Source organism: Anoplolepis gracilipes, chromosome 10 (genome assembly GCF_047496725.1).
Source record: "Anoplolepis gracilipes chromosome 10, ASM4749672v1, whole genome shotgun sequence".
Lineage (NCBI taxonomy): Eukaryota > Metazoa > Arthropoda > Insecta > Hymenoptera > Formicidae > Anoplolepis > Anoplolepis gracilipes.
Window position 1 is genome coordinate 1454146 of NC_132979.1, and position 26913 is coordinate 1481058.

General features: G+C 35.3%; 1 protein-coding gene and 1 long non-coding RNA gene across 6 annotated transcripts in view; one reads left to right on the forward strand and one right to left on the reverse strand.

The window, feature by feature from the left end:
• The window catches only part of LOC140670450 (uncharacterized), a 63112-nt gene that overhangs the window by 7412 nt on the left and 28787 nt on the right, over positions 1–26913 (forward strand). The gene's annotated exons all lie outside the window — the stretch shown is intronic.
• Positions 14555–26913, reverse strand: part of LOC140670457 (uncharacterized) — a 72222-nt gene continuing 59863 nt past the window's right edge. Inside the window, exons 3-4 of one of the 4 annotated variants that reach the window (XR_012047562.1) lie at positions 22560–22627; positions 14555–14641 (exon numbers count right to left, since the gene is read on the reverse strand). This is a non-coding gene — a long non-coding RNA (uncharacterized lncRNA). Of the gene's footprint in view, positions 14642–14737; positions 14828–14909; positions 14956–21416; positions 21711–22559; positions 22628–26913 lie in introns of those variants that run through there. The other 3 variants (XR_012047559.1, XR_012047561.1, XR_012047560.1) reach the window with 3 other exon arrangements.

A 26913-nucleotide genomic window follows, 5' to 3' on the forward strand; every position in this document is an offset into this window, starting at 1 on the left:
ACTCGTCCGTCAAGTCGGCATTCCGGAGTCGGCGACAGTCGCACGCGCTGGAAAGCTCAAACGTTTCTCGAAGAAAATTGCATTCTTCGGAGCCCCCGGTTGATCGCGATCCAGCAATCTACCATTATCCGTGTGATCGCATCCGCATGATGCGTAATACCGTTGCTCGTGGCGTTATTGTGGCAATCGTCCTCTCGGCGAGACGAGCTCGCGGCAACAGTATAATCGAGACAACCGAGCCCGGGTGTCCTTCGTTGCGGGACAATAACGTCGTCGTTTACCGTTGAAACGACGTGATTTTTCGCTACCTCTCATCAATCTTTCATTAACATACGTATACAATTGACGAGACGTTCGCTAATTATACCGCGTTTCTTTTCTCCAATGTCGTAACCAACGCATGAAACGCCGATCCATTGCCATCTATAATTGTCGTACAATTATTTTCTGATGCGCGATGTCGGATATGGAGGAGCCTTTTCCTCCTTCCTGGAATGCACCTGGAAGGCAACGAGGACATTTCCATTATTACGCGCGAAGGAACTTGTCTCGCGTGACAAGTCGCCTATTCACTATCTTTACTATCTTCACCAAGAACTTTAATGATATATATGTATATATATACGCCTTGACAAATCTCAAGTGAATCTTTCCGCTCTACGTATCGTTGATTAAAATTCGTGGTTATTAACATCGCTCATTGCAGGAACTCACGTAGCTAATGACATTTTTACATAATGCGAAAGTAAGGCGGTAATAAATACCTTGACTATTTCAAGTAGCTTCGTAAAGTAACTTTGTAATTGTAATTCATGTCCTTCTAGTCCAGTTGATTACCGCTGCAAAGACGCGGATGAAAATAATTTCACTGTTTTGCATTAATCAGACGCTTACGGAACATTCCTCCGGGTAATCTTAACGGTATGGATCTTCGTGCCCGTGTTCTGTATGTTTTCGAAAATCCTTCTCGCGTAATTTATTCTTCCGCTTTAACGTTGATGCAACACAGATAAGCATCAACCTTCGCGTAACCATTATAATTAAAGGCATAGAAAAAAAAATGAAAGAAAGAGAGAGAGAGAGAGAGAGAGAGAAAGATAGATAAGCCAGGGTCTCTCGCAACCTGTAAAAAGGTAAAAGTGTGCAATCTGGCCGGAATGCGGAATAGCAAAACAAAGTCGAACTCTCCGCAAGATTTAACTCGTGCCACGGATCGGTAACAGGCGCGATCGTGCGCACATTCGCATCCGGTTGCGAACGTACCTATCGCCGTCTCGGCGACGTTACAAATTATTTGCCGCATCCTGTTGAGTTTATTAACTTCTTGTAGCCGCCGGCTTATTAACTTCTATCGAAATTAAATCGCGAATGAAACGTGTCATCCGACAAATAATAGAGTGATAATAAGATAATGGAACGTGTAACGCGATAAACCTTATCATTTCATTTCAATTCCACATCGTCGTTTTATTATATATATATATATTAATAATATGAATCTTATATTTATATTTTAATATTTTTTTATATTTAATTTCTTTGATTATAATATATTTTTATTTATAATTATTTTTTATATTTTAATACGTGTTTACATCACAAAAATATATATTTACAGACAAGCTATGAAGAAAATTTATATAATGCTCGAGAGAGCGTCGGCACGTGCCACCGCGAGCGAAATAACTGTAATATCACTGCACTTGTTCACGTGCAGACGGCTAATTAAAACATACGCACATACATGTCCGAGTGTATAGCGCCCAAGACCAATTAATGCCGATTCCTCGACCTGCGTTCTGATGACATAACTGTTCGTCCATCTCGGTACGCCAAAGAGATCATTACGATGGTGAACAAATTAGGACGTTAAATGATGCGGATAATTGCGAACTTTTCGAAAAGAATTCATTCGAGGTTAATTTCGACATCTTTCTTTCCCCTTTTTGCCTTTCCAGTTCCTATCAGGTTTTTTCGCCCTCATTAGTTCACTCGCAGTCGGCTCGCAGTAAAACGAACGTGCCTGTCATCCTTATATTTATTTTATTGTACAACTATTTTTATGGCCGAGAGAAATTATAAATAAAAGCTATTACGATATCTCTAAAAAACCCAATATATTCATGCTAAAATTCTTATGCAACTTTATGTTAGTGCAATAAAGCTGACAATGAGTTAAAATTTACGCCGCATTATTTTACATACACAGGAAGACCTGCCGCAGGTGATTAACAATTATTACGTTGCTCGAATGTTACATCGACGGAGGAGTCGATTCGCGGAAAAGCCCCGAGCAGGCGACACTCGAGCGCAGACAGTTCCATAAATCCATCGTTGCGTAACATTCGGCTAACGGTGCGAATTCTCGATAATTTAGCCGCGAGTAGCTCAAGCCGGGTACGAAGTCGCGTTATTGTAGAACGGAGGATATCCCGGCCGGATACGTTCGTAATAGAATCGAAGAGAAGAAAACGCGCGCACGCGGGCGTGTCCCGGCATGTTACCCGGCATCTCACCTGCCCACACACGTGCGCATTCTGCTCCTTCTGCCTTCCTGCTTGGGAGCCGCGTCGCGCGATGCACAAGGAACACTATATAAATCGTTGCATTGTCCATTATGGACCGATCATCTCTCCGCGAGCGGCCAACTTTACTAAAACGGCATGGGATTAACGATAACGCGCGTACAGGCTGCCCCTGTAAAGCTGTAAAGCTGAAACTAATCAGCTGTTATTTTATAAATTATTATAAATCTGTATCAAACTAATATAAGATATTCAACAGTTTTATTTATCCATAGACTAATGACAATCGGAGATATTCTTATCATTTAATAAAATAAACGTTTATAAAAAATGCCAACAATTTTAATGATATATATTTTCAAAAATGACAGCTGATTAGTTTCAGCAACTTTTCATTAAACACTCTGCGTTTTCTTGTGTAGCATTGTCGTCAAAATCGTTACGCGCGAAATACCGAATTACGTCATTATCGGATCTGTCAAATTTGACAGACGGGAATTTACATATTCGCGATCAACGGTTAGCGTAACCGAGCTGTCAAGTCGCGAATGCGATCGTGGACGACCTCGCGAAGTCGTGAACCGCGTTACTTCCGTCGTTTGTTCGCTCCTCTCTCAAGAATTTTTGCGCCAGCAGGTGTGTTACTTTGTTTCTCAAAATCTTTTCTCGCAGCACTATACAATTGCGTTATCGTCGTTGAACGCTATAATAAATGGCATCCAACTAGTTGGTAAATTGTAACTTGCAAGCATGTCATCACGAATCGAGGATTTATCAGCGTCGACAAGAGTAATCGTTCACGCAATTACAGAAGATAAAGCGAAGCCTTTCAACAGAGATTTCCGCGCTACGGTTCATATTATTTCGATTAGGAACGACATCGCCGCCAGAATTGCTTCTAGTTTCTGCTTTTAAGAGAGAGAATGTCTTATGTCTTATATAATTCCTTAGATAATTATCGTTACGTTTTTTTACATCATCGTAGTAAAAAAACCAGTCTTATTTTATTAGATTAGTGCGGACGATTAAATCTGAAAATTATATTTAAGATGGACTTGCACTTTCGTTTCGTGCCTAAATATTCTGCTCAAATTGAAATTTGACGATTCACTTCCTCGTCACTTGCATAATATTACAATGATTTGTAGTCTCGCAAGTTTCTGATTTTGGAAAGGTAGAAAAATAAATCTGATGAATCATATCGTAAACTGGTTGGAAGAGGTTGACTTTTTTGTCCAAGGTGATTAGCGGTGAGAAATTGTGATTCCGCCGCCTTCAAATTACGCATACAAATTTATAAGATTAATTGTCCGCAAATTTATAGACTTTTTAAAATATATCAATAGTCAAATGTAATTTTTTTTTCTCTTTGTCATCGATGCTTTTTTTGAAACATACAAAAAAAGGCTGATACCAATATTTATTAAAATAGTATTAAAATAGTGTCAAAAATAAATGCAAAAAACGACGGATTAATTTACGTAAAAAAATTAACACCAAATATATCATAAAGTTTTCTGCTCTTAAATCCATTCTACATAGTTCTATAATTGAATCGTTATGCACCTGAACCAACGAGTTGAAGTATAATTTGTATTCCATACGTCGATTGTACACGTATAGCGTTCGCTGCATATGAAAACACGTGTCCGTTATAGTAACACAGTGAACCGAACCAGAATCTGGTCCTTGTTCCAGACATCGATTCGATACCGCCAATTCATGCAATAAATTCACGCTAATGACTTACGGTCCCTCAAAAGTAGAACAGCGCGGTAACTTTTCGTACTGTCTGATCAATCCATGTCGGTTTCCACTTGTATCGCTCATGTGACAAAAAAAGCGAAACAATTCCTCGAAATAATTGATAAGAGCGGTTATTATGACTCATATTTTTCCACCCTGCAAGCCCGTTATTATCTTCAGATTACTATGATTTTAACTTAAATTAGCTGAGACTTATTAGCTGACATTTAACATTTTAGAGAGAAGTTTGTAAATTACGAATACTAACTACACAGTTTGAGCGTCTAATTTATCAATGTCCTACCGGCTGTCGCCGATACTTAAGTTTCTGCAAAAAATTATCACCTTTTCCTTCGTTTCCCAATGATTTCGCGAACGTTACCGTTACAAACGTACGCACGTACGGGTACGTATATGCATCTACGTATACGCAAAGGCAATCGCGGTAGCGCCGGTTGACATTCCATCTCGTGCCGTTATGTAAACGTCCACAGAAGTCAAAATCTCTCCTTTGCTCTGACGCTGATCTCTCGCATTTGCAATTACGCAAGTCACCGGAGTCGCGCGCCGGTGACTTTTAGAGCGGCTGCGAAATCCGACCGCGGGCTTAGCCGCGGAAATCATCATTGAATAGACATTTATCTATTATTTTGTATTTTACTTGCAATTTGTAAAATAATTTTATCGTAAGAAAAAATTTATATAATGGCAAAATCAAAGTTTCCGAATCTTATTAAAATAATATTTATTCCATTGCTTATGGATGACGTACAGGTGTTATACCAATAGTCTCTTTTTCATTGTTATATTATATATATATATATATATATATATATATATATATATATACACTTAATTTGTTCTATTACTTTACATAATTTCCATGTAAAAAGAAAATATAATTTTATTCAAAATGGAAAAGTGTCAGTGTGATAATACATCGATATAGATGTATAACTGAAATCATATAAAAATGTGTGTGTGTACGCACATTCGTATACAATAATAATTCATCTTTATATATACATATAGTGAAATTACAATCATAATTGTATAAAAATTGCATTGATCAATATTGAGTTGTTATTTAATACAAATTGCGAAAAAAATTGCGATACAAGTTAATCGAGATAAAAATAAATGAAGATTTGATTGTTCGCTCCGTACTCGTTTCTAGCAGCCTCCTGCCTGAGAAAAGTGCTCCTTAGAAGAAACAGAGATGTAAAATTAACCGAGATACGGAGAGTACACACTCTGAGATTAGTGCAAGTCAACGGCCGGTGCATGTGGGAAAGACACACGTGCTATACACTGTGGTAGAGCTGACAGGTTTGCGCCTCCACCGTCGCGACACGGTTCACGTCAGTAAAAACGGGGCCAAAATGTTAACCACTTTCTAGACCGTCGACGTATTATCGAGTCACATATACCGCAGACGGTATCGTTTCCCACAATACGTAACGCGTATACGAAATACTTTGCCGGTACACTCTACTTCTACGCTTAACACCTGATTTGCTCCTCGCAACGCGACTAATCAATTCTCACTTTATAACGTAATGTATGAAATATCTCTTTTGTAATACTCGCGCTCTGTGCGACAGAGATGGGCATTCAATTTTAATCGAATAATAAAAATAAGGCATAAATTATTGTAAGTGATTCACGCAAAATCATTCATATTTACTTGAATAAATATTTATTTGATTAATAATAATTATTTAGATAAAAATATAATAATAAAATATAATAAATAATAAAAATATAAATAAAATATTTATGTACATATGTATAATAAAACCTATAATAGATAACACAAATATAAATTAAAATAACAAATAATGCATATCGAATAATACGAGCAACAAATTGTATAAATGACAAAATTTTCTTTAAATAACAAATTTAGATAAAAATACATATATTCATTTATATATAATATTCATTTCTGTTGTACAAACTATAACGAAAGCCTTGATAGTAACATCCGTTACCGCATCCACCATGTCAGAAATCTAGGTGTACAACGTAACATAATTTCACTATTATAAGCGATATCGTTCTCCATTCATTGTGAGCAATGACGCGAGCACGTTGTGCAAATTAAGGATCGATTGCGTCCGAGACGAACGTCCCAGTAATCAGGATATTGCCGGGCGTTAGAAATCGGCCGTTAGAGCATCTGCGCGATAATGGAACCAGTAGTTACTCGTGAGTATCCCACCTCGTATCCCACATTCAGGTAACAGTAAAGCCGGGTACGCCGGTACGAGATACGCCGGCACCTATACATACAGTGTTTGTGTGTGTGTGTGTGTGTGTGTGTGTGTGTGTACGTGTATGGGTGTATGCGCGTGCCTACTTACGTGAAAGAAGAAAAAAATAAACTCGGCCACCTCGGGCACCTTCGCGACATGCTTCGCTGACAATTACGAGGGGACAAGAGGCAAATAAAATATAGCGGGTTCCAATTCAAAAAGCGGAAAAGCGACGAAATTATAACATGTTTTATTTATTAAATCAGACCTGTATTTTATGCTCTCCTGACAATATGAGACGAAAATTTTCCAAGCATATTTTTATCCTCGATCACTCAATTTAAAAGCATCGATTAAGAAAGTAGCTAATCTATCTTTACGTAAGAAAATGTTGACAAGTTGAAGAAAAATTAATTTATTTATTATTTAGAAAGAAAGGGGGCATGAATTGAGCAAGTATTTAAGAAAAAAAGTGCTCGTTTTTCTAAACAAACTAAACACGTAAATGCATATACGTCACGGCGAGTGAGCATAAAATTACGATCCATTAGCGTGGAGGTTTATTCATGCAGTTAAAAACGATAGGCGGAGAATCGAGTGACGGATGTATTCGTTATTAAATGTGCGTATAAAGTTAGTTAGTTAGTAGGAAGTTTAATCGGAACCGGTGAAAGCACACAGAAGTGGTGCTGCCTCTTTTTTTCGGAAGGGAAAGAGTTATGATGCATATGATTAACACACTCGACAAACCTGTCTGGAATGGGTGTAAGTGCTGGCTCGTGTATATATTGGTGGATTTTATCTGCCCAGACAAATCAACGACGTCGCTGAATAAACCGATTAAAGAACAGCAAAAATTTGTTAGAGACAGCGAATTAGATACCGAGCCTTTATTCGACACGCGACAAAAAGCGCGTTATTGCGTCAAAGCCGGTAGATTGTTTGATAAACATATCGTAAAGTCACGCGAGAGATATATCAAGTATTATTAACTCGCTACTCAATACCTTTAATGAAAAAAAAAAAAAAAAAAAATGTGAACGGAATAAATGTGAAACAATTACGTGTCTTTGTGACGTTGTAAAAAATCATTTTTTTTTTTTTTTATTTTAAAGATAAGATCGAGTAGCATTTGAGGCTACCTCGATTAACTTTGTTAGACTTTGTAATCGCGTTATTCTCGATGAGATTCGTCTAGATGCAACATGATTACGTCTAGATGCAACATTACCATTTCTTAAATCACCGTGCGGAAATGCAAGATTGTTTCGTCTGTCGATTGAGCTCGATTGACGATTGAAAATTGGATCGAACGCGGACGAAGCGCCGGCGCGATGGCGGACGGTTCCCAAGAGCGGGTCGACGATTTCGCAAAGCGCGCGAACAACGCGCTGAGGAAGGAGGGAAGCAGATAGCATCTAGACCCGTTGCATAAGTATGAAAGTACCTTGTAGCGACTGACTGAGTAAATAATAACGGTTACGTGGCGCGGAGAGGACGTGTCTTCTTCACTGAAAACACCGTAATGAGTGAGCCACCTCTCTCTCTCTCTCTCTCTTTCCCGGGCTTGCTTACCGTGGGACCCGCGCGCGAAACCAGCACAATTGATCATTATACAATGTGTGTGCTGATTATTGCTGTCCGCGTGGAACAATTATTTCAACGACGCTCGTGTTACCGTGTGCTCGCGAGAAACGCAACAAATTATTACGACAAACTCGCGACCATTGATACTTTACCGTATATGTATATAAAATTTATCGCCGGATTTATAAATTCCGGAAGAAAATAATTGCCTCTACGCGTGCTTCATTTTATTTTCTTCATTTCAAGTTTTATAAAACTGCGATAAATTATATTATTATTTTACTTTATAATGAGAATATTAAAAGACATTAAAAGAAATAAATTATTTTTTTTTTTTTAATATATATCGAACAAAAATATAATATAATCGAAATAATATGCATTTGTGTTAGATAAAAATTTTACTGTAATAAAAAAGATAAAAATTCCATTTTGTTAAAGATACATTAGGCATAAATTAATTTCTCATTTATTAAGATTAGAGAAATGTCATATGCATTACGAAACACGCTACTTTCTCCCGAAGACTGGCTAACATTCCGTAAAATCCAGCGGTCATTTCGATCATCGTTAAATCATCGGTTAAAATAAACAGCATTTCTGCGATCAAAAAATCCATTAGTATAAAGAATTTCGTTGCGAAGGGTGTTGCAATGCTGACTTCTCCTCTCTTTTTCTCCTCAACGGAGATCGGTTGGAGAAGTCCGCGAAGCGCAACGATCGCATCGCGCACGAAATACGATGAATTCGATAAGATCGCGAGAGATGCTTCCGCACGTGTGTGCTCCGCGAGCCGTGTAAATACAGTTTTACACGCAAACGAGATCGCACGCTACGCCTGTACCTCGCAGCTTCTCCCTTTTATTTTCATCACCGCTTCCTTTCGTTTTTCCAAGCTTTCCCAATACATACGCATAGTATACGCATACTTGTCGCGCTGCCTTTTCGAAATCGTGGGATCGTATTTCGGACGAAAACCAACCTTTCTTAATCCGTTGCTGTTGAATACGCCTATCAATTAAAGGCGCGTCTCTTTTTCTTGGCTACCACGCCTTCATTCTGGGCCATTGTTTTAAATTCCATCCGGTGAATGCGTGCCTGTGCACGCGAATATCTAATGCTGATTGTGAGTATTTATTAACGCAACTACAGAGTTATCTAATCCGTCCATTTTCCATCTGACGTGATAAGCATTATTTCGAACTTTCGTACACTTGATACAAATTTTAATGGAATAGAAATCGTTTCGTAAACTCTTTTGCCGCTACATCACGTGTCGTTGTTTGTACTCTGCAGGAATTCTAATCTTCATTACAATCACGCACACGCGTACGCGATAAACAAAGTTCAATTTCATCATTTTTATGACGCAGTTTTTCTTTTTTTCGTTTCTTGAAATAAAATATAGCTACTTAAAATATTTCTCTTTCTTTCTCTCGCTCCACTTTTTTTAATTTCTGCATTTTAGAAATTACAACTGTTTATTATACCGCTAATAATTTTAAATATCACGCGGCTTGAGCTATAAATTAAATTTTCTAAAGAGAGAGCATATATATCATGACACGAATTGAAGTTTCATTAGCTTAAATATCTCTTTCATGCGTGAGAGAATTCGAACGAAAAAAAAGCATATTTTTTGCGACGGTGTCCGCAGGCAACGTTCGGCCTGATAGATACAGTCACGTCGCCGTAAGCAATCTCATTTTTTTTTCATGTCACGCGGTCTGAATCCGAATTACTGTCAAAGCGAAAGTGATTCATGTCTATACGTCAATACATAGTCAATAACATCGATTTAGCATTCGGTATTCCAGTTATATGCACGTATTATTATCTCGAGCGACAATAACGTTCACGAATATTACCCGTTTTTGGAGAACAATAATCTCTTACGAGTACGTTTAACACGTGTGAAGTGCCTATAACGGTATGATGATATAACGTAACGCTTAAACCTTTCTCTTCCTCAACCATGTCGCTCCATCAGTTTTTATGTCATAAAAAAATGGAGATCAGATTAATTGAGATAATTTTATATTTTCCCCTGAGAAAAAATAAAACTGTTCCGCGCCTTCGTACAACACATTACGCATACACACACGAGCCCTTAATCATGCGAAACGATGTACAATTTGGGATGAAAGATCGCGTAGAAAGTGTCTGGGAAACTACGAAGATCCTCTCCGACCGAGGGGTGACGCAATTCCCGTGCTTTCCCTCGAGGCATCCTCCTCTCCAGGCGCTCGGCATTGCGTTCGGCGATCGCGGAGAGATGTGCGTTTTAATCATCATTTGTATTTCGAAATTCTCTCTAGCGATAAAGAATGAAACCGACGACGACGACAAAGTTGCGAGAGAAGCCGCGCAATTCCCATCATTGCGCTCGAGGCGTCTAAATTAGAAGCGAGCAGAGAGATAAATACGTGCAACGCGCACGATATACAATACAAGTTATAATTTCCGACGATTGCGGTGGGTACAGTAGTTATGCGAAGCATTCGACTGAAGGAGCGAGATGGATTTACGTGTTCTCGCAGGTATGCGTTTCGAAAGTGCAAGTGCACGTTCCTCGGGGATGCGTCTCACGTTGCTACGCCCCTGCCACTGACATTTTCTATCGCCGCTCGTCGATGTAAAATGTGAACGTGATAGCCTCTGATTCACTGCAGGATATAGCACGTAGACCACGCGAGTCGATCACCAGGAGGCATGATTTTGCACAACAAGATTCCCTTCAATAGCATGATTATGCGCGCATATAAGCACATTTTAATTCAATTTTCTTTTATCGTTACACAACTCATCTTCAATTAATCTTCTTTACGATAAATTACTTCTTTTACTTCTTTTAATTTAAAATAAATATCATTGTTTATTATAGGCAACTTTTATGTTATCGTATATAAATTATGATAAATTAGCAACTATTAGTCATGATGTGCGTACATTTTTTTTACAACTGATGATTAAAACATACATCTCCCTGTAGCTTTTTTACATAACATGTCTTTTTTAATTCAATTTTCTGCTAATAATTCATCTTGGATAATTTATTTTCAATTTAACTTTCTTTACGACAAATTAATTTTTCTTTTAATTTAAAATAAATATACTGCTGTTTATTGTAGGTAACTTTTATATTATCGTATAAAAATCACGATAATAAATTAACGCTATAAGTCATGACATCTCCGTGTGTCTTTTTTTACATAAGAAAAAAATATTAAAAGGAATGACGACTTTTTGGGTTATAAGATAGATATTTGGGATTTACAAATCGCCGACGCATTGATATTTCGCCAGCATCGAGCCGCTCACCGTTGAATCGCCAATAGAAATTTCTCACTTGGATATTCGTCACGAATTCCAAGCGAATGTTATTGCAAACTCGATTTCGTAGGCGAGGCAGGCTTGAGAACGCAGAATCCTTTGGCCTCCACGTCGTGTAACCCATTCACGGAGATTCAATCGGATTTACTACTAGGCTCTAACTGCGCGGAGTTAAATATAAAATAAGTTACTTGACATCTGGAGTTCGTAATTTTATTTATCGTGTGCATATATATAGCAAAGTATAATGCCAATGAACTGCACATTGCGATTCGTACAGCATCTAACGTTCCTCGCAGCGTGTGATTTAACTTACAATTAGTTGCGTTGAATTACACGGAAAATAAAATGAAATAATATATATGAATATAAAAAAAATAATTAAAGAACTATTTATATCATTGAAAAGTTCTGTCTATGCATCAAGATTAAAAATGAGCATTTTCACAAGTTCATCTAATTAATTGTCATGGCGTATACCTTCTTTTTAGATAATTTCTACTCTTGAAGGATTTTACATCACGTACTTTAACAATCAACGATAAATCACATAATAGTCGATGTACAATCAATCATGCAATTAAGTAGACATTCACTAGACATGTTTGGAAGAGGCAAAGCTTTGCCGTGATGAATGGAAATGTTGTAACATTGTAACATCACGTGTGCATATGTGAGAGTTAAAAACTAATTTATATATTTAAATAATTAAATTAATTAATTAAACTAATTAATTAATTTCCCAAGTGTCTGTGGTGAGAATTAAAGGTAATTTTCTCACTACTTGTGAAATTAATATAGATTAGTTTAATTAAAATTCTCACACGAGAAATATTATTCAATTCAGTTTATAATTCACGTTGTTGCAACATCACAACTATCTCTATTCGTCACGGTAAAGGTTTTGCACTTTCATGTCGCATCACGAGACACGGAGACATTGCCCTCGTCGCGATGTCCAACAATTATCGTGTTGTTGCGTGTCTTGATACTCTAGCATGTCGGTGAAACTAATATACATTGCTTATACAACGAGTCGACCGACACCAGCTGTATCCTTTTTTGTCATACATAGACGAGAATTTCACACCCGGACGTACGCAAATGTGCACGTCGACGCGCACTCCAAGACAAAGTTCAACCAGTGAGAAAGTTCCGAGACGTGAAAGCAGCGAGTTGAAACTTTTGCCAGCGGATCGCTGGACGTTAAACGCGACATCTTCGATTGTGATTTCTCGCCATTAGAATCTCACTTCTCGTCTGGGAATAATAAACTTCTCGAGGCAACAGGTGTCGATGGAATTTTTCTTAAAACAAAACAAAACAAAAAAAAAAAAAAAAAAGCTACACCGACAATTACATATGATATATCTTTGTAGCTTTCGAGGTTATCGTACGAACGACCGTTCATAAATCAGTTTCACTGGATATAAATATCCTCGCTAATATTAATTCGTAATACGTGATCCATAAAACGAACATCATTCGAGAAGCGGTTTCGAGGCTTAAACCGTCCCAATCGCTCACGTCTGACATTTTATTTCTTTAATGATCGCAGCTTGTTTCTTAGCACGTGTGTATCGGCACGAGTGTATCGTTCTTTTCTACCATGAGAAATGACGACCTTTGACAGTATATATAAGAGAGAAACTATAGCGATGCATCCCGTACTACTTAACAGTTTTTCTCCCACGTAAAAATTCACACAGATGGAATGTTAGAGAAATAATATATTTCTATGAAAATGCACAAGAGTATCGCGTATCTTGTTTCTAAGACACACAATTCTCAAAGAAATTGGATATATATAATAAAAGTACTTTAAAGTTTATATAATAAATGATAGATCTTCTCTCTCTCTCTCTCTCTCCCTTCCTCTTCACAGCGGGAAGTTTGTTTGCCGGTTAACGGTACGGTAAGTTTATTAAAAATACGCATTTTCAAGCAAGCAATGTGGGTATGTGTGCCATGAATTTCTTTTATACCCGAGAATGGCTTCGCGGAGGCGACGCGGTTGTTGTTTATAAAAACCTCATAGCCCGAGATTATGGCTCCGTCGAGAGGACGAACGCCATCGGAGGATGTCCCGAGTCGAGGAATTTAAATGATTCTCGATAGAAAGCGTTTTCACTTCGAGTAGGATGCGCCGGATAATACTCGGCTAATATGCACAACCGCGGCGTGTTAATGAAATCGAGCGCGGTTTATGGTGTGGTCGACACGCTTCGATTTCTAATTAAGAATTTTATCTCAAAGTCTATCCCGGATGAGTGTGTCGCGCTTGCGTGCTGTATCGCAATTTTCGAATATTTTAAATTATAGCAAAAAAAATTGTCTTTCTAACAAAAAAAAAAAAAAAAAAAAAAAAAAAAAGGGGGAAAAAGAAAAATGAAGAAAGACACGTCCGCGTAATGTCTCGCTATTAAAACGAATCTCTACGATCTGAATGTCAAAATGCACTCGAGCTTCCTGCTTGTGTATGTACACATAAACTGCATGCACGAGCGAGCCGCGCCATACGTGAAAGTGGCAATTTACTCGGACAAGAGCAACTATGTTAACGGAAGATCATCGTCGACGACCGTCTGTTTCCGGGATCCAGAATTATGGGCTCTTTACTTTTCCGCCTACTAATGTTGCATTGAAATCAATCTTGATTTGACGAGTACGCGTGCGGAAGTGTTTGGCGATGAGTCTGGTTTTCTGTTACATTAGCCTTATCAATATACTATTGGCAAAAAAATATATATCTTGTTTGGCTCATCATAAATGACGTAAAATGCATCTTTCTGATCTTATGTAATAGTGACATTTAATCATATAGCTATCGTATTATAATTTATATAATTAAAGAGATATCAAATGTTATTTGTTAATTGTTCTAACATTCTGTGCACTTATTCTCTCTACTATCTCTAATAATCTACGCTTGAGATAAAGCATTTCCGGTTAATATTATAATCATCAGTCAGACAAGAAATTTCCATCAGCGGAAATCTCGCTTTGCTTCGTGACGGAAGCATCACCGTCTCCGCCAGAGATCTTGCTATTAGAAGTCAAAGAACTTCTATGGGCTTGGTCCATGGACGACCTACTGACACAGATACCGGGCCTTTCTACGTTCTGGACGATCGCCACCAATGTGAATAAAGAACGAACTTGCCGTCAGGCTTGTTTCAATGGCACAGGTACCTAGAGAAAAATATATGTACTTATCGTTCGCCCTGCATTCACATCCTCGCAATACATGTATTATACATACGCCTATGGCAAGAATGGGGAGACAGTGTTTCGTTTTCTATCGATTCTGAAGAAAGAGAAAAAGAGAGCTCACACACCCGAGAAAATATCTTGATTACGTTTCCAATGCGCCCGCGCCTGGAGAAGGCAAAAGTTTCTTCTTGAGAATGTATACGAATGAAAGTCAACACTGCAACGTCCATTCCTTTCCCATAAGCCGCGGGGAGATCGTGGAAAAGTCTTCGATAGATACACCCAAGTCGTGTCTCGGAACAAGAAAAGGGCGTATCAAGAAATCGGGCAAAATTATTATATACGCTTTTCCGCGAAACCTAACGAGCGCGAATGTATCGGATGAGAAAATGTTATGATAAAATTCTCATATATGTAAGTATGTAGGGTGTGTTCTTCCGCGCATCCGGCAAGCTTATATAAATTTCTTGCGCGATTTAAAATCAATTTTCTCTTAAAAGTATATGCTAAAATACAAAATTTTTATAGAATTTTATAAAATTTTTATAAAGTATAATATAAACCATTCACTCAAAAAAATGATCTTGCAACTTGAACAAAAATTTTCTAGGTGTAAAAAATTAACTGAAACAGATAAATTATATATGTGATACTGCATATATTTTGCACTTAATCAATTTAAATGACAGAGACAGAATTTATATGCCTATCTTTAAGGCCTATTGTCAAGGACAATTATATTTGTGATTAATATTTGGGAATATTTGGCAATGGGATCTAAATTTTCTAGAGGTATTGCTAGAATATTGCTACTATACATTTTATACGTGACAAACAATATTCTAACAGATACAAAAAGTAGCGATAAAATTTAATCGAGACGTCTAGAAATCTATCTCATCTACATTAGCAAAATATTTTTTTGAGCGTTATATAAAAACAATGTTTTTACTGTGAGCTTTCAAAATAATAAATTTTAAATAAATCTTATTTAATTCGAGACTTAATCTCTTATCATTATAAGATATTGAATATTAAAAATTAGTCAAAAGATTTGTGCTAAAAATCGGTTTTAAATTCTTCAAAGAATCTACAGATGCATTTGTCAAATATATTACGAAACATGTTATACAATGATTTTGAAGTCTAGTCGTTAATGGTATTTCTAATTGGAACAACTTTTTTAAACAGGATAGAGGTAAAATCATTTCTTTATAGTAATAGAAAACAGGAGTTTAATCTTTATAAGTATAGTTGTCGCATTAATTTTGCACGTTTCTATCGTAGATCTCTTTGGCGCACCTCGCGCAAATGGATGCTAATTATCTGTCACCCGAACCGCTCGAGAAATCATCCTCATCTCGATCGAACGATTTTGCTTTCGATTCCCCGTCGTATCCCGTCTGGACGCGGAGAAAGCTGCCGCAGAAAGCGGTGTTTTTATCCACGTGCCACGAATTACCATGTTGGATACACGGATTAAATTGATCTTTGACTGCGCTCTGACATTTCCGCCAACAGCTTGCAGTAGAACCCAAGCGATACGCCACAAAAACTCCACGTAAATTACAAATGCCTATGTATGTAGACATCGAGAAAATTGAAGGAGTCGATTAGCATATACACAAGCTGAGCGACACGAGCGGACAGGATGTAAATATTTGCACTAAGCAATTGCACGGCGTACGAAGAGAAGGTAGCGTAACCGACGAGGGAGTTAGTGTGCCGATCCGTTATAAGCCCGAGGCTATTAAGAATTTGGTGGAACATTCGGCACACATCGGCCCACGTTGTCGGATGCGCTTGACGAGCTCGGTTGGGCCTTACACAGGGCCGCGAACTCTAATATGATATATTTGAGACAAATTCAGGAAGGCGAGAGAAAGAGACTTCGAGACGCTTGAGATGTTGCTTTTGACGCGATCAAGGCCAGGCCAGGTGAATTGTGCCTTTCGCTGACAGGAGAGGAAGATCATTTACATACGTAATTCGTCTCTCTCACTCTCTTTCTCTTCCTCTCGTTCTCTTTCGTTCTCTCTCGATCCGATCCTGATGCAGGTGGATTGCCAGTATGAACGGTCGATGTGCCTGCGAATTGGGTCAGCGAATCGAGGAGGTTAAAGCTCGTGAAAGAACAATAATAAGATTCTCGTCAAGTTTCTCACATACAATTCCGTTTGAAAAATTCGTGAGACGATGCTTCATTAACGCCCCAATTAGACCATCTACTGAAAAAAGTGTTGAATGTAAAAATCAAATTGGAAAAATTTTAATCACAAATTACGTAGGAAAAAAAAAAAATAAGTGGAAAAAACAAGTCACTGTCTCTTCTAGTTTTTACATGATTAGGTATCAGATTAATTCTAGAGTAAAAAATAATTTTCTAAGATGATTATTAACATATAATTTTCTCTTTCGTCGAGTAAATTGCTTTTATTGGCATTAGTCAAATGTCGAACTATAAATTCGTGAGAGAATAAATAAATTCCTTTCTATGCTTCCAACAATAAATAAATTCAAACTGGAAAAATTTAAATCACCCATTATATAGAGAAAAAAAAAAATAAGTGGGAAAAAGAAATCACTGCCTTTTCTTTCTTGTTTGATTATCAGATAAATTCTGAAATAAAAAATAGTTTTCTCAGGTAATTATTAATATATATATAATTTTCCTTTCAGCGACTAGATTGTGTAAGCGTTTACACTTATATTGACGAATGCCATAAGTAAAATGTCGAACTAAATCTATAATCTTCGTGAGAAAATTCTTGAGAGAATCAACTGTGTTTCTAATAACAATACCTAGAAATATAGCTTCTCAATTTTATTATTTTTCAGTATTTCATATGCGTTTCTGTATTATACGTATTGTAATGATTAACATCTTGTTGTCTAAGCAAAAAGAAACCATCAATTTCTTTTAAAATCCGTAATCACGCAAAAATATTTGTGCACACGAGATACGATTCATAAGCCGTTCTTCACGTTCTTCGTTTCCGTTTTACGTCCCAATTCTACTTTTATAACCTGCTAATCTCAAATAGATCGTTTACGAGTTGTTCGTTTTTCTAATCACTTATCTTAAATTCCTATCCACGTTTACATGTTTCCAATCTAGATCCTATCCTAGTTTTAATTTTCCCCTAAAAAAAAAATAAACGAGGCACGATAAATTAAGATATGACGCGACGTCGGGAGATAATACAATCGCACAGATTAATATCATGGAATGAGATGAGGAAAATCGCCGTAGATCAAACGCAGGGTGATCTTAATACGCGAAACTTTCGAGATAAACTGGTTCCCCGCATGCAGATCGGAATTTGTCCTCGATACATCTCATTAGCTGCACACATCCTACTCAAGGTAGTGACTACATGCCGGTATCCTTTCTCGTTATGCATACGCAAATCAACGGAATTTTCTTGCACTGACATTTGTCTTTTCACCGTCGCGATGATAATGTACTTTCCGCATCTCGAAAGCACAAGTATCATTACCCCAGTTACGACTTTTTTTTTTTTTTCTTGCGCGTTCACTCGCGATTTAAAGCCGCTTGATTCTGAAGCGTACAAACCTGGTCAAGTTTATAATAATAAAGAGAATTGATCCACGTTTATTGACGACCGTGACTCTTGCCATTTCGGATATATAAGAGAGATATGTATAGATATGCATAGACACGTTGGATGTTATTTAAAATTCCGCATTCTTTTACATTCTCTATATATCGGGTGTCCCTCATTGGCCCCAGCTTCATCGTGAAAGACTGGCACAGTAGGCTAGTAGGCGGAAGAAATTGTCAAGTTAAGTAAACGTTCCATTAAACATTGTGTTTACATGCTCGTTGACATCCGACATACCGCTAATTGTCCCGAGCGAAGAAAGTCGTTATCTTGGCGCGAATACATTTGTATACGCCACTGTCTGACATCGATCCGGTCAGACTACTTGCAAAGTTATCTGCTGAGGTTTCGATGGGAAATACACGACGTACAATTTTCGCGACATCAGTTTGTCTCCCGTTGGTTATTAGAAAAATAACATAAAATTAACCGTAAACACTATCTCGCAAAATTCAGTTTTTATATACATATGTGAGACGCGCGTGAGAATCGTGCCGTGCAACTTGTGAGAATACGTCGAATAAGACGGTTCACATAAAATTCGCTTTTGCATATCATTAGTTGCAGATGAAGGACTTTTACGTGCGTAATGTGTGGTTATCACATATATATTCAGACTAATTTTTTTAAACGTAAGAGCGTAAAAAACGTGCCGACATATATATATATATATATATATACCGAGTTAATATCTTTTATCAACTCTTATGCTTGACATTACTCTTGTAATTTGATAACGGGAAAATTAAAATGCTATACAATTGTCCTAGATATAATATGATCGTCGCAAACTTCACTCAAAAAAATATTTTGCTAATGTAGATAAATTTCTAGATGTCTCGATTAAAGATTAAACTCCTGTTTACTCTTTTCTATTACTATAAAGAAATCATTTTACCTCTATCCTGTTTAAAAAAATTGTTCCGATTAGAAATACCATTAACGACTAGACTTCAAAATCATTGTATAACATATTTCGTAATATATTTGACAAATGCATCTGTAGATTCTTTGAAGAATTTAAAACCGATTTTTAGCACAAATCTTTTGACTAATTTTTAATATTCAATATCTTATAATGATAAGAGATTAAGTCTCGAATTAAATAAGATTTATTTAAAATTTATTATTTTGAAAGCTCACAGTAAAAACATTGTTTTTATATAACACTCAAAAAAATATTTTGCAAATGTAGATGAGATAGATTTCTAGACGTCTTGATTAAATTTTATCGCTACTTTTTGTATCTGTTAGAATATTGTTTGTCACGTATAAAATTTATAGTAGCAATATCCTAGCAATACCTCTAGAAAATTTAGATCCCATTGCCAAATATTCCCAAATATTAATCACAAATATAATTGAAAAATTTTTTGTCTAAATTACACTAATAGTATACATATAAATTCTGTCTTCGTCATTTAAATTGATTAAGCGAAAAATATATGCAGAGTATCACAGTATTTGCTAATAATTTATCTGTTTCAGTTAATTTCTTACACCTAGAAAATTTTTGTTCAAGTTGCAAGATCATTTTTTGAGTGTTGAATTTTATACAAAGTGACATCATATACACTATAATTTGTGATTTCTTCGTCAAGTCCCACATTCCTGATATTTTAACAATTCGTTGAACTTTTCCTGCATTTGCATACAGTACTTTGTTAGTACGCTAGTGAATTATTAACGGAATCACTTGACACAGCGAGATATTTCAAAGTTGCCGGCGATGCGATAGAGCGTGAATATCGCACGAGAGTATCTCGCTCGTGCGAGCATTTCTTCGACTCGTCTTTCATTTTCTGCCGTATATACTAACACTGTAGTCGGCTTCTTCTCGTCTCTTTTTTCATCGTTTGTCTCTCGTCACGTGAAAAATTAGTTTACGGTACGTTACATATCCAGCGCACGGAGAAAAGTGCCGCGAAAGAGCAACGCGACGGAAGCGGGACTCCGCTTATGCGTATCCACTTGGAATACAAGAATCTCCGAGTGAGGAAGAACAATGAAACAATGAAATGATTACGTGTATTGAGGAAGAAAGAAGAGCAATTATTTTATAGCCAAGTGTTAGTCTGAATATCGCGACCGAGATATTGAAAAAATGAATACCTAATATTTAAAAATATTAACGATTTGTTAGATGAGTTTTTTAACCGAAAGAGATAAATCTTATTTATAATCACTTGTGCGAGTTTTTAAGTATTTGTTAATGTAATAAATTTTATTTGAAGAATCTAACATAGAATAAACATTATTAATATATTTTAAAACGTGACATATATAATATTTTACGTCGAAACGTTGATACTTTATTGTCAGCCGGCTACGGATGTGCTATAAAACTTTGGTCTACTTTTACGTATATACTGCTTTTTAATTCTCCTGTAATACATGTAATACTTCAGAAGCTAGAATAAAGGTAATCCAGTTTAAAGATTATAGCGTACCAAACGCAGTCTACGACAGGTTCTTCTCTCCTTCCTGGACTTTTAATTTCCCCCAAAGAATTATTATAGGTCAGTTAAACGAGAATGACTCTATATTATCATTATTACTGATTGAAGTTATTATATTATTGATTGGTTTCGGATCGTTGGAGTATCGCGATTGTTCGCTTATGTCACGTTTGAATTACGAAACCGTTAAAGAAGCAAAGTTACAAAGACGAGAAAATATCAATAATCATTTACTTGTAACATCAGCCATCAAGTTCCACTTTTCTCTCTTTATACATATGTGTAAAGCCTCCTCTGTTTACTATGTAAATAAATTTAAATATATATTTATAAGTAAATATTATATATGTATACATTATAATATTGAATATTATTATTGAAATCAATATTATAATATTGAGTTTATTATTGAAATAAATTTTCAATTTTAATATAATAATAATTATAAAAATAAATAATAAACTCAAATATTACAAACAATTTGTACAAATGAATAGTACAAAATATTTTAACACTACATTTATTATCATTGTACAATAAGTTCACATTTATTTATATTTCAATCATCAGAGAAAGAGTTATTTAATTAGACTTTAATTCTTTGATTTTTTTCTATTATTCTCTTTTATATATAAATGTTATATTTATGGAATAATATAATTTTCACACAAATTTATTACTTTAAAATTTAATAATAAATATTAAATATATAAATAATCTATACATCTCATATTTTGCAAATGGACAACTAAATCCAGCCTTGACCGGTACGTTATAAAAGTTACACATCGATGATTTTCACTGCTACAGAAATTTCGAGTCTGTTGCCTCCGGGAAATGATCGATATCGAATGCAATCGCGAGCGAAGATCGATGCCGGATAAAGCGGTTCTCTTAATAATCCTTCGCCATCCGCGTGTATCTGCTTTTTTCTGTCGCGTGGCGGCTCGCCAGTGGTGGATTCTTCTTGGAGAATTAGAAAGTGAAATATTTGAATCGCAAAGAGGCTGACTCTACTAATATTATAATTAATTTACAACCCCGATAAGAACCGCCTGCGTTAATGGCAACGCGCGCGAGCGTATAATGTTGCGATATTAATTATTATCGGAACTAATTATCGCCCACTGCTTGTTCAATCGATTACTCCGTCGTTAACTTACATAGGATTAATGAATGTTGCGGGAGATAGATAATATATTTTATCTTGCTAGTGTGTGTTGAATATTATAAGTAAAGGCATCGAAAACATATAATTAACAATATAATTAAAAACCTATCTTCTGTATCCAGTTCTCTATTAAAATTTTTCTTGAAATCTAAAAGTGCTTTAAATATATCTTAAAAAATATATAATTTATAACTGTTTATTCACGAAAAAGGTATTATTTTTATTCATATTTATAAAGTACGCACATTGAAATGTGTTCAAAGGTAAATATATGTAATAATTTATTTTGTAAAATAATGTGTTTTTTATGATGTTATATTTATAAAATATATTTATATATTTATTATTTAAGTTTTTAATTTTAATATAATAATAATTATAATATTAAATAATAAACTCAAATATTACAAACAATTTGTACAAATGAATAGTACAAAATATTTTTTTTAACACTACGTTTATTATCATTGTAAATTCACATTTATTTATATTTCAATCATCAGAGAAAGATTCATTTAATTAGACTTTAATTCTTTGATTTTTTTTCTATTATTCTCTTTTATATATAAATGTTATATTTATGTATAATATAATTTTCATACAAATTTATTATTTTAAAATTCAAATAAATAGTAACTCACCGGGATGTAACAATGTTGTTGAGCTGTAATACACATAGTTGTGGCGTTGTATCAAGCAATGTGTTGATCTGTAAAATACAAATATATAAACATTATATAATTTTTAAAATACTTTACATATTTTAAAAATAATTATATTGCGTGTGTGTGTTTTGAATTATTTCTAATCGTGCTTTATAAACAAATATTTAATAAAAGAAATTGTATAATTTACAAATAGTATATACAAACTATTTAAAATATAATAAATAAACATAATAAGAACAAATAAGGCAAAATAAAATTTTTATATAAATAATCTTAATAATTATAAATGTCTCTCTCTCTCTCTCTCTCTCTCTCTCTCTCTCTCTCTCTCTCTCTCTCTCTCTCTCTCTCTCTCTCTCTCTCTCTCTCTCTCTCTCTCTCTCTCTCTCTCTCTCTCTCTCTCTCTTAAACACAATCAAATAAGGAAAAAAACAATAATATGTAAATTATGTATTTAAATTAGTGATAAGTACGATTCGAGATAAATTTAAATTCAAGTATCGTATTAAAGAAATCACTCTAAATATTGCGATAAAATAAATAAGTATAATTTTAAGATCTCATTTTCTATCGCTTCGATTGATATATGTACGTAAATATATCTACACGAGGTATCTCCTTCAATAGCTGCCACTTATTAGAGTCATTAATCGTACGAGTTCATTAATCCTGCGAATTGATAATCTTGTCCGTAGACAATAATTGCGTTTGGCATCTCCAAGTATACATTTGTCGCTATTGAATTTTAAGAAAATACACGAAGCAACCACCTGCTCGTACGAATGTCAACAAGGTCATCACATGCATACAGCGCATTATATACAATATGTCACAAAGTTAAACGCTAAATTTTCTGATGTAGTTATTATACATATATACGTATACGTTTACGAATCGTAAATCGTGAGAATTAATTAATTAATTAACACACGGTTTACTAATCTCTAATAATCATAAGAAATAATCGCACGTGTGACATTTTCTAATATTTATTATAGAGTATTATAGTACATAGAGCGCTATTACGTACATGCTTACGAATCGCAGGAATTAATTAATTACGCGCGATGGTAATCGTTATGTATGATTATATAGTACTCGTAAAAAATAATAGAGCGTTTTATGGAATACCTACTTTTCGCGCGATCGCATATAGAGAAATGATACGACGATTACACAGAGCGACTTGTATTGCTACCTGCTCGTTCGAGCTTCGCCGTGCAAATGACGAACAACACAATGAAAGTTATACTTATAAACAACACGGCGCATGTACAATGTCGAACTTTGTGACGTACGACGCTATTGTGTATACGTTCAGGAATTATTAATCGCGCGATTTAATATTCACAGCAGATTCGTATGAAATGTTAAAATGACTATGTTATTTATACGATTATTATATGTAATATACGACTCATAAAGTTATGACAGGCAGAGATTAATTAACAGAACACGAACAACAAAGTGAAACGTTTCTCCGTCTCCCATCGCGACGGGATCGAAACTTCTCTCGCCATTATCGCACTTTCACCCTCACTCTCGAATGGGCGACACTTTTACTCGAGTGTTAGGACAAGTTGAACGTACTGTATTTCTCAAACAGCAGATTAATGATAGCACCTAATGCGTGATTTGAAACACGATCTCAGTTGTGTCAGCTTTTCCCGCAAATTAATTCTGTTTCATCACTGCCGACTTTCTTTAACAGATCCGTTCACAATACTTTGTAAAGACTCGTCGCTCTTGTTATACTATTATAGATTTCGAGTTTTTATAAAATTGTACAAAAACTGTTATTTATATAATTTCTACTTTTCAAAAAGATTGTCTGACACAATCGTTTTTATTTTTCTTTACGCATAATTATAAGTATTTTAAAACAAAAATTGTAGCTCTAAATAAAAATCTTTTTAAAGGAAACTGAATATTTACATATTTAAAATTCTATAGCGCTATTTGATTACCGGTATATTATTTGTTGGGCGTAATCACTTTCACATTCGTAAAATTTCCTGACTAAGCTAGTCATTAATTTAAATAAAAGTATCGACATTGGATTGAAGTTGTATACTGTAAACAATTTAATTACAAAATGCATTTAAACTATGTATCGTGATCAGAAAAATATTATTTAAATAAAATAGAAAATTGTATGCTCTCTAGTAAGGAATAAAAATAATGTAGTAATTAAATTACTATTTCTTTATTTCAAATGTATAATCACTATTAAGATAAATCTACTAGAATAATAAAAGAAAGAGAGAGAGAGAGAGAGAGAGAGAGAGAGAGAGAGAGAGAGAGAGAGAAGAATGAGAATAAAACAATACATATTTTACAGAGAGAGAACCTAATTTAATCATATATATTTTGCTTTACAAAATTATTCAAAATAATTGTTATGATTGATCGAATTTTGACTTATATATAAAATTACAGTTATGTGATGATACTAGATGATATTATGACTGTACAGTTATAATGATTCACACATATATCTTTTAATTATAGTTTTACCTTTTAAACGTAGAGAAATGTATAAAATAAAATGATTAAGACTATTATTATCATTATATACAAAAAAATAAGTAAAAAAATTAATTCTCCTTCTCTCTCTCTCTCTCTCTCTTTCTTTTCCTTTTTTTTTCTGGACTCGTACGGTATTTTCTATGTTTGCTCTCACTAGAACTAGACTCTTAGAAGTATGCATAGATTCATTCTCCCAGTTTAGATGTGTGTTTTGAGCACGCAGCGTCCGTTTTGCTACTTCATCGCCGATATTTCGCACGCTGGATATGACGCAAACTATCAAGCAGTATGTATAGTGATGTAAAAGGTGGTCCTTGTAATAGCAGAAACCGTATATCCGTTTGTCCGGCCATTCTCTCGGACACGCTGTCGGTCACGTGCGTCCGCAAACTCACGTGGCAGCAGGCGTGTTGTGTGCTAGAAGGTATAGCGCATAACGTTTATATGTGCTAGCTTAGGCTCTTTCGATCCTTGACCGGATTAAAATTCAATTTTGTTTTTTCAGAAGTAGATCGCATATGTTTAAATACTATTAAATTAATTAATCAATTGTAAACCTGAGACAGGAAAATAATACTTTTCTCTCTTTTTTTCTCCATTTTTCAGAATGTTTCGTAGCGTATGGAAGAGCAACCAATCAAACGTTGCGTTTATCTTTTAAAGTCGATTATTTCACGGCGACCTTTCTGCTTAAACATATGTGCAGTATCGATTGGCCGCGACGAGTTTCAAAATTACTAGATTGAATTAGCGTGTAATTTCAACAACCGTGTAATTTCAAATGCCACTGGATAAACGGGAAAATGAATATGTAGTTGTTTCACTGAATAAACTTTAAGCACAATAAGAGCGAGAAAGAAAAATCTGAAGAGCGACACGTATAACGAATCTTAATTCAAATTTTACGGAGAATTTAATAAACTATAAATATATTAAATAATAAAACTAACTAATTAAAAATCACGAGTAATGCCGATCGTATCCGATAGTTATACTGTTATTGGGTCGCTTGGGAACAAAAAAAAGGATCTTGTCGGCGTCAGTGAAGCAGACACAAAGTAGAGTACCGAGCAATACCGTTACTAACAGTCGCCACCGCCTTTTGCCTTCGTCTCTGCTCTTTTGCGATGGTGGGATGATAGCGCGATCGACAGTACGATTCCGTTTCTCCTCGTTAATTAAACGAGTTAGTAATTGCAGAATTAAAACCGGAGTAAGGTAAAGATATGCAATCGCCATATAAAGTGGCTACATAAATATCTAGACTTATTTTAGAAGAGACTTAAAATAAAAAAGAAAAAGATCGATCCATGCATCATATAATATATATAACGCATTAACGCACTACTTTCCATGCAAGTCGGTTCACTTTTTTTCGCTTTCACACAAACGCGATTCAAGATAATAGGGTCAACAGACATTTAGATGCGATGTCAAAGAGCAAGAAGGTTGTCGGATATTGCGGAAGCAGCTTGTCATTTTCCGCTTGGTTGACTGGACAAAACTACTTGGGGGGATATTGGATTCCTCGGATCTTACTGTGGACTTGTCGTGCGAATGGTTAGTGAACATGATGTTACGCATGGCAGAGATTACACCGAGTAACATCACTGTCTAAATGGCAATCGGAATCATAAATTTTAGAAAATTGTCTCTAACTTATGCGGGGTATTCTGCTTGTACGTTAAAAATGTACGCGACAAAGAATATAATTTCTAGTAAGGAATATCAGCATCTATTGAAAAAAAAAAATATTTTTAACGTAATAAATATATATATATATATATATATATATATA